This window comes from Cherax quadricarinatus, chromosome 12 (assembly GCF_038502225.1).
Source record: "Cherax quadricarinatus isolate ZL_2023a chromosome 12, ASM3850222v1, whole genome shotgun sequence".
Lineage (NCBI taxonomy): Eukaryota > Metazoa > Arthropoda > Malacostraca > Decapoda > Parastacidae > Cherax > Cherax quadricarinatus.
The window spans coordinates 1,510,001-1,522,318 of record NC_091303.1 but is presented as its reverse complement, the minus strand read 5'-3'; the positions used below and the strand labels follow the sequence as shown (position 1 = coordinate 1,522,318).

The 12,318-nt window shown below is 40.1% G+C and overlaps 1 protein-coding gene across 2 annotated transcripts in view; it reads right to left on the bottom strand.

Moving 5' to 3' along the window:
- The window catches only part of LOC128686650 (nephrin), a 703,712-nt gene that overhangs the window by 442,715 nt on the left and 248,679 nt on the right, over positions 1-12,318 (bottom strand). The window lies entirely within an intron of this gene.

Here is a 12,318-nt window from a genome sequence, read left to right as displayed (position 1 = left end):
AGGTACACCATATTTGTTTCCAAAGCTTTTGAATTTTAAAGCAAGATTAAATGTCAACATTCAGCTTTGCTCTTGCTTAAATCTTTCTGAGAATCATCGTTACAAAATGTACACCAACTTCTGTCTCTCCGTTCCGTTATTATCATTCGTTTTTTATGAGTAGTATCAACCGATCACAGCCGCGTACAAAATCACATTGCACGTTTTCGTTAAGCAAAACATATATATATATATATATATATATATATATATATATATATATATATATATATATATATATATATATATATATATATATATATATATATATATAACGTATATATATGAAATTAAGACACATGTGCAACATCTGGGTATCTTTATTGTAGACGTTTCGCCATCCAGTGGCTTTATCAATACAAACTCCAGGACATAACTTGAAGACAGTAGAACTAAGTACAGAAGATGAGGTACAGTCCCTCAACCTTGGAGTTGGTGCTCTTCGCACCTAATTTCATCTTGTCGGTATTGTATACCATTCTTGTACAATGTATATATATACATTACCGCTGAGAGACGTCTTGCTTTCTTATGCAGAGCCGCACTTCTTGGCATCTGAAGCTAAGATAGTTTTGCCAAAGATAGTTTTGCCAAGCAATAATTCTCTAAAAATCAGTTTGAATATTAAGAAATCAATATATTTAATTGATGTTATATGAGCATCATTTAACATCAATTAAATTTTAAGCTGATCTAAAACGAGCTGTGTATGATAGAAGTATATTATTTAAAGTTCCTTTGACCATAGTTAAGTCTGATTTCTATGTTAGTTTTGATGCAATACTATTTTTAACATCATGCTTATTCACAAATATACATATATTTATCAAAGCATGAGAGAATTATATAGATTTTTTTTAAGTCGTTTTGACCTACCCATCTTATTGTAGCCATCTGGTCCAGTGGCTTACACACTGGCCTGGAGTTTTACTACTGATTCACCATGTGTTCAAACTCCACCCGTTCCGCGGTTTAGCTTACCTATTCAATTCCGTGGTTTAGCTTACCTATTCAATTCGAGCCAGAAAGTATGACCTAAATACGTTCACGAGGCTCGCAGGTTTGCGCTGAAGAAGGATATGATAAAGAGTAACGAATCTGTATTACAGTAAGCACTCTTACATAGTTACTCTGCATGGAGTGAATCACAAATAACACTCACCTAGGAGATTGAAACTCAGGACGACTTTTCAGTCCGACTTGGACCACTAACTAGTAACTCAGTGTCTTTTCATTCCCTCTGATTTGATTTTTTACAAGTTTGATTGAAACATCACGTATTATCAAGGTCTCTCACGCGTTAGTCAATTTTGGATGTTTTTTTTTTCAATCGTATTTTCAAAAAATCACACTACATTTGGAAGATTCATATGATAACTTGTTGTATTTCTGTCTGTCTGTCTCTCTCTCTCTCTCTCTCTCTCTCTCTCTCTCTCTCTCTCTCTCTCTCTCTCTCTCTCTCTCTCTCTCTCTCTCTCTCTCTCTCTCTCTCTCTCTCCCTCTCTTCATCTTTCTTCTCACTGTTGTGATGAAACAGAATGTTACTTTCTCTGGCCAAATTATCAGGCAACTCATCATGGTATGTGAGCATTATCGAATAAATGCTCATTGTGGGGTGAAATTTGGGCACAGTAATTTTCATTGTATATATAAATGGTAATAATGTTTGTACATAGCGCTGTGACCGAAATTACTGATACATTAATATACACAACGAATGAGAATGTCGGTACTATATTGCAATGTATAATAAAAAATAATGAAAATGGCTTACTGAAAACCATTGGTCAATGTTCCATCTGACTGTTTCTGTTAATGGTCCTGCTGATTGTCACTGGTGACTGTCACAGCTGATCATCACTGTTAATCGTCCTGGTCGTCAGAGCTGATCACCACTGCTGAAGGCCACTGCAGTTCGTTACTGCAGATCTTTATCGCCGATCGTCACTGCTCAGTGTCACAGCTGATCACCAATGATCGTCTTGCTGATCTACACTGCTGATCGTCACTGCCGATCTAAATAGCCGATCGTCACTGCTGATCATCATCACTGGGTCGTCACGGCTGTAGATCACTACTAAAGATCACACGGAAAATGTAATTTATGTTTCATGAGCTCCTGAAGGTGTTTCCAGGCGGGCTAAAGTGTATATGCACCTCCTTCCCTGGCGAAGTTCCAACTCAAAATTTGCCTCTCTTTACCCGCATCCACCACCACAATAACCATTCATCCGGCCCTTAACGTAAATTTCCATAACACCTTCATGAATTCAGTTAAAGCTTCATAAATTGTCTTTACCGCACTACACATTTGGAGCCCCCAGGAGCTTGGGGCCGTATTTAGGAAATAGCTCCATACATCCAGGTGTAATTCCACAGGCTTGTGGGATAATGTCGGCTGGTTGCTTGCTTTTTCTTGGATATAACCGGCGTCTTCAATGACATATCCTAAAGGATATGACTGCTCTCTTTTCAATTATGAGTGGCGCTTTCCTGGATACGACCGGTTTCTTCCTGAGTATAATTGTCTCTTTCCTGGATATAACTGCCTTGGTGGATATGACCGGCGTCTTCTTGGATAAGAATATTGCTTCCAGTATATGGATGCTTGCGTTGAGGATAAGGTTGAGCGCTTCCACCATACAGTCGACTGCTTCTGGAACGTATCTGGCGTGTTCCAGCCCACTGCTGGCTGCTGCATTTATTATAATGGTGGCTGTTGCTTCCAGGAAGCAGTAGGCTGTTTGTTTCATGTGAACGCTCACTTCAAAGTGGTCCAGACTGCTTCCTGGACACATGATTCTTCTTGCAGGATACTGCCTGATGGCGCTGCTTAAATGCTGAACACTACTTCTATGATGCCGCCAGATTTGGGTTCAAGGACACCACAGACTGCTTCCAACATGCAGATGATGCTTCGAGGACCTGACTACAGAATGGGGTGGTGGCAGCAAGACACTCAGACATAAGAGCAAGAGTATCTCGCCGTGTTATGTGGACCCCAAGACACAGAGCCGACGCTTTACTGCTGTCTGCTTGATTCTCGCCGCCTGATGGCAGAATTTATGTCTCATGTTGACACAGATTTTCGGCTTTATGGTAGACTTGGGTTGTGAGATGTGAGTGGATGTGAGATACGAGCGGATGTAGCGGTTTCGTTCTCTTACCTCCGTCTTCTCTGTCTTCGACTCTTATGTAGATTATTCTTTGCTGCTACCTCTCACTTCGACTTATCTTCTTAACTTCAAAATTACCCACCTTATCTTTCTATCCTTTTTTTCATTTTTTTTTACTCTTTTTCCAGTATTTTTCCTCTTACACTATTATTGCTCTTCTTTTCTTTCCTATTCGTTCCTCCTTCACTTGTCTTCCCATTCCTTTCTCCTCAAGCGCTACCACTACTAGTTCTCATTTCTCAGTTATTCATAAGTGTTCCATCTAAAATTGTACTTGCGAGAGCGAGACGCAACAAATTTTTTATAAGAGGCAAAGTTGTCTAGGTGTTTTATTTCTCGATGCATCTTCGCTTAATCTTTTCTTGTAATTTTCGTTTCCTGGTAACTTACATGCTTAAGCCATTCTGCGAAGCTGGAGAACTAGTGTGCTCGCTTTTCTTCATAACTTGGCTTCTCTGGATTGCTTTACAGGTTCGTCAACGTGACTTACCTGAATGCCTAATTTAGTTATTTGGTTGACTGAGTTGTAAAATTGACTTAGTGTCTTTGCTTGTCTGATTTTTATACTGATTTACTGCCTCGTTGACTTTGCTTGTTCTAATAACTAGAAACTTACTTACAACATTCATGCTATTACTGAATGCTTATTTCGTTTGCGCCTCTGTCAGGAAATCTGCCTGACGCCTGCATGACAACATTGCCTCTCTGACGGCAAGAAGTTTACGCTGATGTGATTCTGACGAGTGCTAGCTGCTCGCTACAACACCTACGCTCTAGCGATAACACCACCACAGGATGATCAGGTAGGAAATCATCATCAGGAGGAAAATACTAAAGAAAAGATAAATTATAAATCTTAACAGGTCCTCAGCGTGGCACAAATACACTTAACTCACATTAATCTTCCATTTATTGTGTGCTTGTGGGTTTGTTTGATTTAAGAGTTATTTACGAGCAACAGAAGTGGCTACATCACAGCTTATTATCTAATCAGAACAGTAAGATATTCTTTTGTACCCTTAAGTGCTCAGTGGTAGAATGTTTCCTGCTGCCGTGCAGTTTACAGTCCACACCAAAATGATTATTTTTCAGGATTTGTTACTTTCATGATAAAAGAAAATCTCGCATTGCATTGACAGGAATAAAGATAATATACATTAACCTTAACATGAAGTAGTTGTCATATCCAACCTAATGGCAAGTCAGATATAATTATTTTTTACCATATGGACATATGCAATAAAATATAAATATTGGTATAAAAGAATGAAAAGATGGGGTGGTAGGGGAAGTGGAATATTCAAAAGGCTTCAGGAAGAAATCCAAAAATTCTTCCTTGTAGCCTTTTTATCCATTTCTCCGAGGCTATGGGTCCCACAATTTACACCAGAGGTGGATATATATATATATATATATATATATATATATATATATATATATATATATATATATATATATATATATATATATATATATAGTAGGTAGTAGGTTGGTAAACAGCAACCGCCCAGGGAGGTACTACCGTCCTGCCAAGTGAGTGTACAACGAAAACCTGTAATTGTTTTACATGATGGTAGGATTGCTAGTGTCTTTTGTCTGTCTCATAAACATGCAAGATTTCAGGTATGTCTTGCTACTTCTACTTGCACTTAGGTCACACTTCACATCCATGTACAAGCATATATATACACACCCCTCTGGGTATTCTTCTATTTTCTTTCTAGTTCTTGTTCTTGTTTATTTCCTCTTATCTCCATGGGGAAGTGGAACAGAATTCTTCCTCCGTAATCCATGCGTGTTGTAAGAGGCGACTAAACTGCCGGGAGCAAGGGGCTAGTAACCCCTTCTCGGGTATAAATTACTAAATTTAAGAGAAACTTTCGTTTTTCTTTTTGGGCCACCCTGCCTTTGTGGGATACGGCCGGTGTGTTGAAAGAAAGAAAGAATATATATATATATATATATATATATATATATATATATATATATATATATATATATATATATATATATATATATATATATATGTGTATATATATATATGTGTGTGTGTGTGTGTGTGTGTGTGTGTGTGTGTGTGTGTGTGTGTGTGTGTGTGTGTGTGTGTGAGTGTGATTCTTAAGTTTAATTTAACTCTCCTTTAATACGTGTAGGAGTAAACATACTTAAAAAAAAGAATCCATAGATAAATATACTCAGCACGCGCCTGTATGCTTGCCAACCTTCATTAGAGTTGCACCACTTATACCCCTGGTAATAACTTACCCCTATCTCTCTTTCTCTTCATCCATCCTTCATTCCCCTGTCTTCATCCATCACTTATTCCCACAACTCTCCATCTTAGGTCATTTCTTTCTTCAGACCTGGTTCTCACTGTTACCTCAACTTACATCTCTCTCTCTCTTATCTTTCCTTTTATCCCGCACTCCATCTCTCCATTAATTCATTATGCCTTCCCCGCCCTCATTCGCTCTTGTCTATGCCTACCTCTCCTTAACCCACCATTCTTCCGTATATAACCTTAACCCGTGGATGACCTCCTGCCTGAAGATAGGAATTTCAATCACTCTCAGGCTGATTCTTTCCAGAAACTTATGGATTGATTACCGTGGAGAAAGCGGGCAGGATCTGCTAGACAAAAAACAGGATTATCGTTGTTTTCAACCACAGCATCATGGTAAGTGGGGCAGGCGAGAAAAAATAGATGGATCTCATTCTTGTAAAGTGAGAAAGAAGTCTGGTTAAATGCGCAGTTCATCCAATAGATGCAGAGCTAAGTTCGTCTCCCAGGAAACTTTGGGATTGGCTTAAAACTTGCTAGATGGATCGTTCCTACCAGCCTCCTCATCTTCATCGACCATCACCAGTTTCAATTTTCTGGCTGTGTATTTATTTTATTTATTGGTTTATTGATTTCACTTCTACACGAGAGAAAAAGAATGATGTAATCCATTTTATGTCTCGGTGCTGGAGGAAACGATCTTGGGAAGAGTAGGAGCGAATAATCTGTTTGCTAGCAATAGTTAAAATTAGGATGAAGAGAGGGGTCCTTACTCTCTGTTGCATTCTGTACTAGTTGGAAATGAGTGGTTGTCCAGTGCAATTGGTACTAATAGTTGGCTAGGCAAGTGTTGCAAGGATATATTGCATTACCATTCGTTCTAGACTGCGATTTTTTACTAGAGCAAGCATGACATGTAAGCTCGATGAAGGGAGCTTCTATCTAGGTTCTAGGATGTAGAAAGTGGCAATTGCTGCTTCAGTTGAAGGGGATGAATGTGGAATAAGAAGGTATTTTTGCAATAGCAATCATCAAGAGAGTAAAGGAAATATTAGTAACTGATATTAATAATTCATCAGAAAAACTAATATAAAAATAGTTAAACAGAAAGAAGTTACAGAAGAAAAGCTTTCTTAATATGTATCATTTAAATTGTTATATGGATAGAAATGGATGTACTAGAGATTGGTTGCATGACCAGCAAACGTAGATGTTATTGTAATAACTACGATGATATTTCATTTGAAGAGTCTGGGCGTTTCTGCAAAATCACATTTTTTCGAGAGTGCAACAAAGGAACAGGCAGTCTCGACAGTAGATTCTTCAACTTTCTTTATTTTCGGATTTTTTCCTTCTTGCATAACATTTGCAGCTGGTATCCTCATTCTTATTCCGGAGAGGAATCTTCCTGTTCTTCCCAGCATCATCTATCTCTGCTTTCACTTAAGGTGCATCATTAACACTACAGTAAGTAGCACTCGCACATAAAATCCGCTAATTCACTGAACACTAATCACCACTATCGGTTCACTGTTACTAAGTACTCTCAGTTCAACATACTCTCGGTGTAATAAGTACTATCACCCTTCTTTCTCCATAGAACATAACTTAAAACATTCCACTCTTTTAGACTTACAAAATGCACTGGAAAAAAATCATTCCTAATCTGCCTACCAGCCCACCTGCATTTAATGCCTGGTTCTGCTTCCCACCAAACGTTTTTTTTAGCGACCTTTTCTAAAGTCAGAAATTTCACGTGAATCATGGCTCCCAGCTTTAAATTCTCCATTTACATTCAATTCTGTGACGCAAAAATACTCTCGTTGAACAAACGTAAGTCAATAATGCTATTCAAGAGATAACTCAAGTTTAAATGTTTCCTTTATTCAGTGTTTGTTCGGACCAAATTTTTAAGCTGATTTCAGCTTCCATTTTAATACTGTAAGTTCCTCGTCTATTTATTTTACTAACAGCTTTGTTAGTGTGTTAGATTTAAAGCTAACCGATTGCACCAGTCTTATTATTATTATTATTATTAATTATTATTATTATTATTATTATTATTTATTTATTTATTTATTTATTTATTTATTTATTTATTTATTTATTATTCATCGTTAATACTTTATAATTTAGCAGTTAATCCTTCAGTGTGTCTGAGTTTCATCTTTCATCCTTTAAACTCAGAGTAAACATCAGAAAGTTTGATTGTAATTCTGGACGATGGCAAGAAGTTCGGCTGCAATATTATCCACAACTGTTTCCATAGAGGGAGGTTGATGGGCAGGGGGCTAGGGGATGTGTAGAGAAGAAATGAGGGTAGATAGAAGAGGAGAAAGAGGATTGTATCACCAGTCCTCCCCTCTGACCTCTCGGAGCCACACTCAATAGATACACACAAAGTTTAACCAACTTTATCTCTGTATGCATACTGTATACAACGATCCCTGCCTCCTTCTATATCCTGGGATACATGATGTATATATGTTCGCGTGGTGTGTTTGTTTTATCTCCCTTTCCTTATGGAGAAAAAGTTCAATGCTATTTTATGTATTTTTATGTATTGCCAGTGATGGTGATACATAAGATTATGTAGTGGATATATGGCGCTGCACGAGCGTTTGACTGTAACACCAGCGAAGTCTTTGTACGTAGAACTGATGAGCACAAGTGGACCACAACTTCCTTACCAGGAATGTACCCAGGCTTAAGCAACAAATCAAGTGTATGCCATGTGTCTACCAACCTGGAGGTTGTTCCGGCGGTCAACGCCTCCTGCGGCCCGGTCTTCGACGAGACCTACCGGTGCATCAGGGCCTGATCAACCAGTTTGTTGCTGATGGCCGCACGCAAGTCAACGCACGAACTACAGCCCGGTTGATCGGGCACTGACTTTAAGTATCTCTTCAGTTATCTCTTGAAGACAACCAGGGATCTGCTGGCAATTCTCCATGTGAATGATGGGAGGCTGTCAAACAGCCTGGAACATCCAGTTGATGCACATGATATTATTCACATTTTATATTGACTACGCCTCTTTACTGACGCTTTCATTACATTAACTTTCTGGAACCAGCTTTATGCTGGAATAGAACATTCCCAGACTGATGACATTTTTCTGTATTTGAAGGCTGTTTTCTTCTGGTTGCAGAAGTCTTAGCAACATCACCTCGAGGCTCTCTGGTTCCTTACCTCTGACTACGGCGCAGATGATTTCTGTCAGGCAGTCTAGGTGGCAGTAAACGGTGATGACTTTTTGTCTTGGCTTATAAATGTGGTGTTTCCATTGTCTACCGGGGGATGTGTTCGTTCTGCTGAGCAACGACGAAGATCTCAAAATTGACAAAAAACTTTGGGCCTTTTACCTTAGCTCTGGTAAAGCTCTTAGTTTGACCACAATCTAGTGTTTACAAGTTCGTTGGCTATTTAATTGTATTTACATCCAGTCGATTACTCAAGGATTATTATGACTGCAAGTAACGTGCTCACCATCAGTCTAGAATACCCTAGATCCTTAAAACAGGATTAAAATAAGATCTAAGACATACACATCTCGGAGTATATATCCTGTCTGGCGAACAGATGATGGTCACATTGATAATTCAATAGAATTTTTTACTCGTGTTGGTTATTGTAACTTTATATGCTATTATTTATTTGTGGTATCTGTTTTATTAGAGTCAGTAGTTTTTACTATTTGTTAATGATAAATTTGTTTTTATTCCTCGAGTGTTATATAATTTTGTTGCTCAAAGTGATGAATGATCTTAGCAGTCAAAGCGCTTTTCAAATATAAAACTACAGACCATGATCGAAGGCGAATTGTACTCTCAGTCTCTCTCTCTCTCTCTCTCTTTTTTTTTTTTTTTTTTTTTTTTTTTTTTTTTTTTTACACAGGGTTTGACAAGGTTAAGGATCCCTAGCTTTATTGACAGCTATTTACAGGTTAAGGATTCCTAACTTTATTGGCAAGCTAAGAGCTGTTACCTACATCAGCTCATTTGAAAGCATTTTTATTGTTATGAGACATACAAGTAGGAAACAGGAGGAAGTTGGAGCCATCTGTGGGCCAGCATTTTCATTTGATCAACTGACTTTATCTCGTTGACATCATTATGCTGTACGAATGTGTTCCATACTCTAGCCATCCTGGGTATGTCTGATCTCAGATGGAGTGATGTTCTGGAGAAGGGTACAGCCAGAGTGAAGTTGCTGCTTTCTGCCCGTCTTGTGGCATAAAAGCTTGTTTCACGCTGTCCTCGAAGTGGATCCAAGTGTGGTATTTTGACAATATTGGCCTTGTACATAACAGTAAGGCCACCCACATCCCTCCTATGTTGAAGGCTCTGCTGAAATGACAGATCTATCCAGGATGGGTCCAGGCGAGAGATGAGACGTCTTGCTCTGTTCTCTACTCTGTCAAGCAGTCGCAGATGAGAGGGGGGCAGGCAAACCAAGAAAGTGGAGCATACTCAAGGTGTGAGCGTACTTGTGCCTCGTACAGGATCTTGCAACCCCTACTGTCAAGCAGATGGGAGATACGGCGAAGTGCTGTAAGCTTCCTGGCTGCCTTGTTTGCAAGATTTACAACATGGTTCTTCATGGTTAGCTTGGAGTCAAATTTCACCCCAAGAATATCAACTTCTTCTCCAGGTGCCAACATCCTCCCATTCATCCTTACTACTGCACCAGCATTACCATCATGGTGCCTAGAGACGATCATCGTTTGCGTTTTGTCAGGTGCAAATGTTACTTTCCATCTATTTCCCCAAGCTGATATAGCTCTCAGCTGGTGATTGATGTAGCTTAGAGCAGCTGGCATTTCTTCTGTTGGATAAGTGAATGTCAGTGTACAGTCGTCTGCATATGCATGTGATTCTGGGATGAGATGAAGAAGGTCGTTGAAGTAGACATTCCATAACAATGGACCCAGCACGCTTCCTTGAGGAACACTTGCCCCAATAGGATGTCTTGCTGATTCCGTTCCATTGAGAACTACACTTAGAGATCTAACATGAAGGTAGTCACTGAGGAGACATAGCGTAGAGCCTGCAATTCCCAGTGCTTGAAGTTTTGCTAACAGGCCCTGGTGCCACACCCGGTCGAAAGCGCCAGCAATGTCCAGTGCTACCATACAGCTGACTTTGGATTCATCCAGTGACTGGCGCCACTTAGTGGAGAGGTTTAACAACAGATCAGCAGCAAAGTAACCTTTCCTGAAGCCATATTGACGATCACAAAGTAGTGAGTGGTAGTCAAAAAACTCTGTCATTTGTCTTGAGATTATTGTCTCAAGGAACTTACCAGTGATTGACAGGAGTGACACTGGTCTGTAGTTGCTGATTTCTGCTCTGCTCTTCTTTTTGTGAACAGGGACTACATTCGCCTCTTTCCATAGAGAGGGCCATTTACACTGTACTAGGCAGTGCTGAAAGATGCGAGTTAGAGGTGCTGCTAGCTGGTCTGCACATCTTCTCAACAATCTTGGGCTCAACTTGTCTGGGCCCACAGCCTTTTCTTGGTCAAGCGATTTAAGTAGGAAATGCACCTCCTCCTGCCTTATTGTCACCACTGACAGTTTTGACACCGTTCTTGCAGCTAGCCAAGGAGGGTCCCTTGCTGGATCAGGAACTTGCATTTTGGTAGCAAAGTGTTCAGCAAAGAGGTCCGCCTTCTCTTGACTACTAGTAGAGGTGGTCCCATCCTGTCGATTTAGAGGTGGAATAAGTTCATCAGGCAGATAACCTTGTCTGTCCTTGACCAGGGACCACCAGGTTTTGGAGCCTACCCTACCTGATGCTAACTTTCTTTTAGTGTCCACCTCCCATTTAGCAATGACCCACTTTTGAAAATCACCCATATGCCTACAGGCTTGCATGTGCAAGTTCCTGTTATAGGTGGTAGGATATCTCTTATACCTTCGCCATGCTTTGTACTTAGCAGTAGCAGCCTCTATATAACGAAAGCCAAACCAAGGCAGCCTTTTTCCCTCCCCTTCCCCCTACTCTCTCTCTCTCTCTCTCTCTCTCTCTCTCTCTCTCTCTCTCTCTCTCTCTCTCTCTCTCTCTCTCTCCTCTCTCTACTCTCTCACTCTCTACTCTCTACTTCTCTCTCTCTCTCTCTCTCTCTCTCTCTCTCTCTCTCTCTCTCTCCTCTCTTCCTCTCTCTCTCTCTCTTTCTTCTCTCTCTCCTCCTCCTCTTCTCTCTCTCTCTCTCTCTCTCTCTCTCTTCTTCTCTTCTCTCTCTCTCTCTCTCTCTCTCTCTCTCTCTCTCTCTCTCTTCTCTCTCTCTCCTCTCCTTCTCTCATCTCTCTCTTTCTTTCTCACTCTCTCTCTCCTTCTCTCTCTCTCTCCTTCACCCTTCATTTCTTCATTTCTTTCTTCCCATTCCTCTCACCTTCCACTTTCACTCTCTCTCTACACCCCTCCTTGGTCATTTTCCTTCCTTCTCTTTCCGATTGACCCATCTCTAATCCCGATACATTTCCTTCTTGTACCTCATGCTTATTTCCTCCTTCCTGTCCACTTCTCTCTCTCTCCTTCTCTTCTCTCTTCCTCCTCTCTCTCCCTCTTTCTCTCTTAGTTACATCTCTTCGTCCCTCTCCTCTCCTCTTCCTTCCTCTCTCTCAGTCATTATGTAGAGATCTTCCCAATGTTCACCTTCAGTGTGTATTGTTTGTGCTGTCTGGTGTTTGTGGTGTGTAGTGTTTGTGGTGTGTGGTGTTTGTGGTGTGTAGTGTTTGTGCTCTGAAGCGATTGTTGTGTTTTGTGACAAGTAGCATGTTTTGTGTTGTGTGGTGTTTGTAATGTGTTGCCAGGTGTG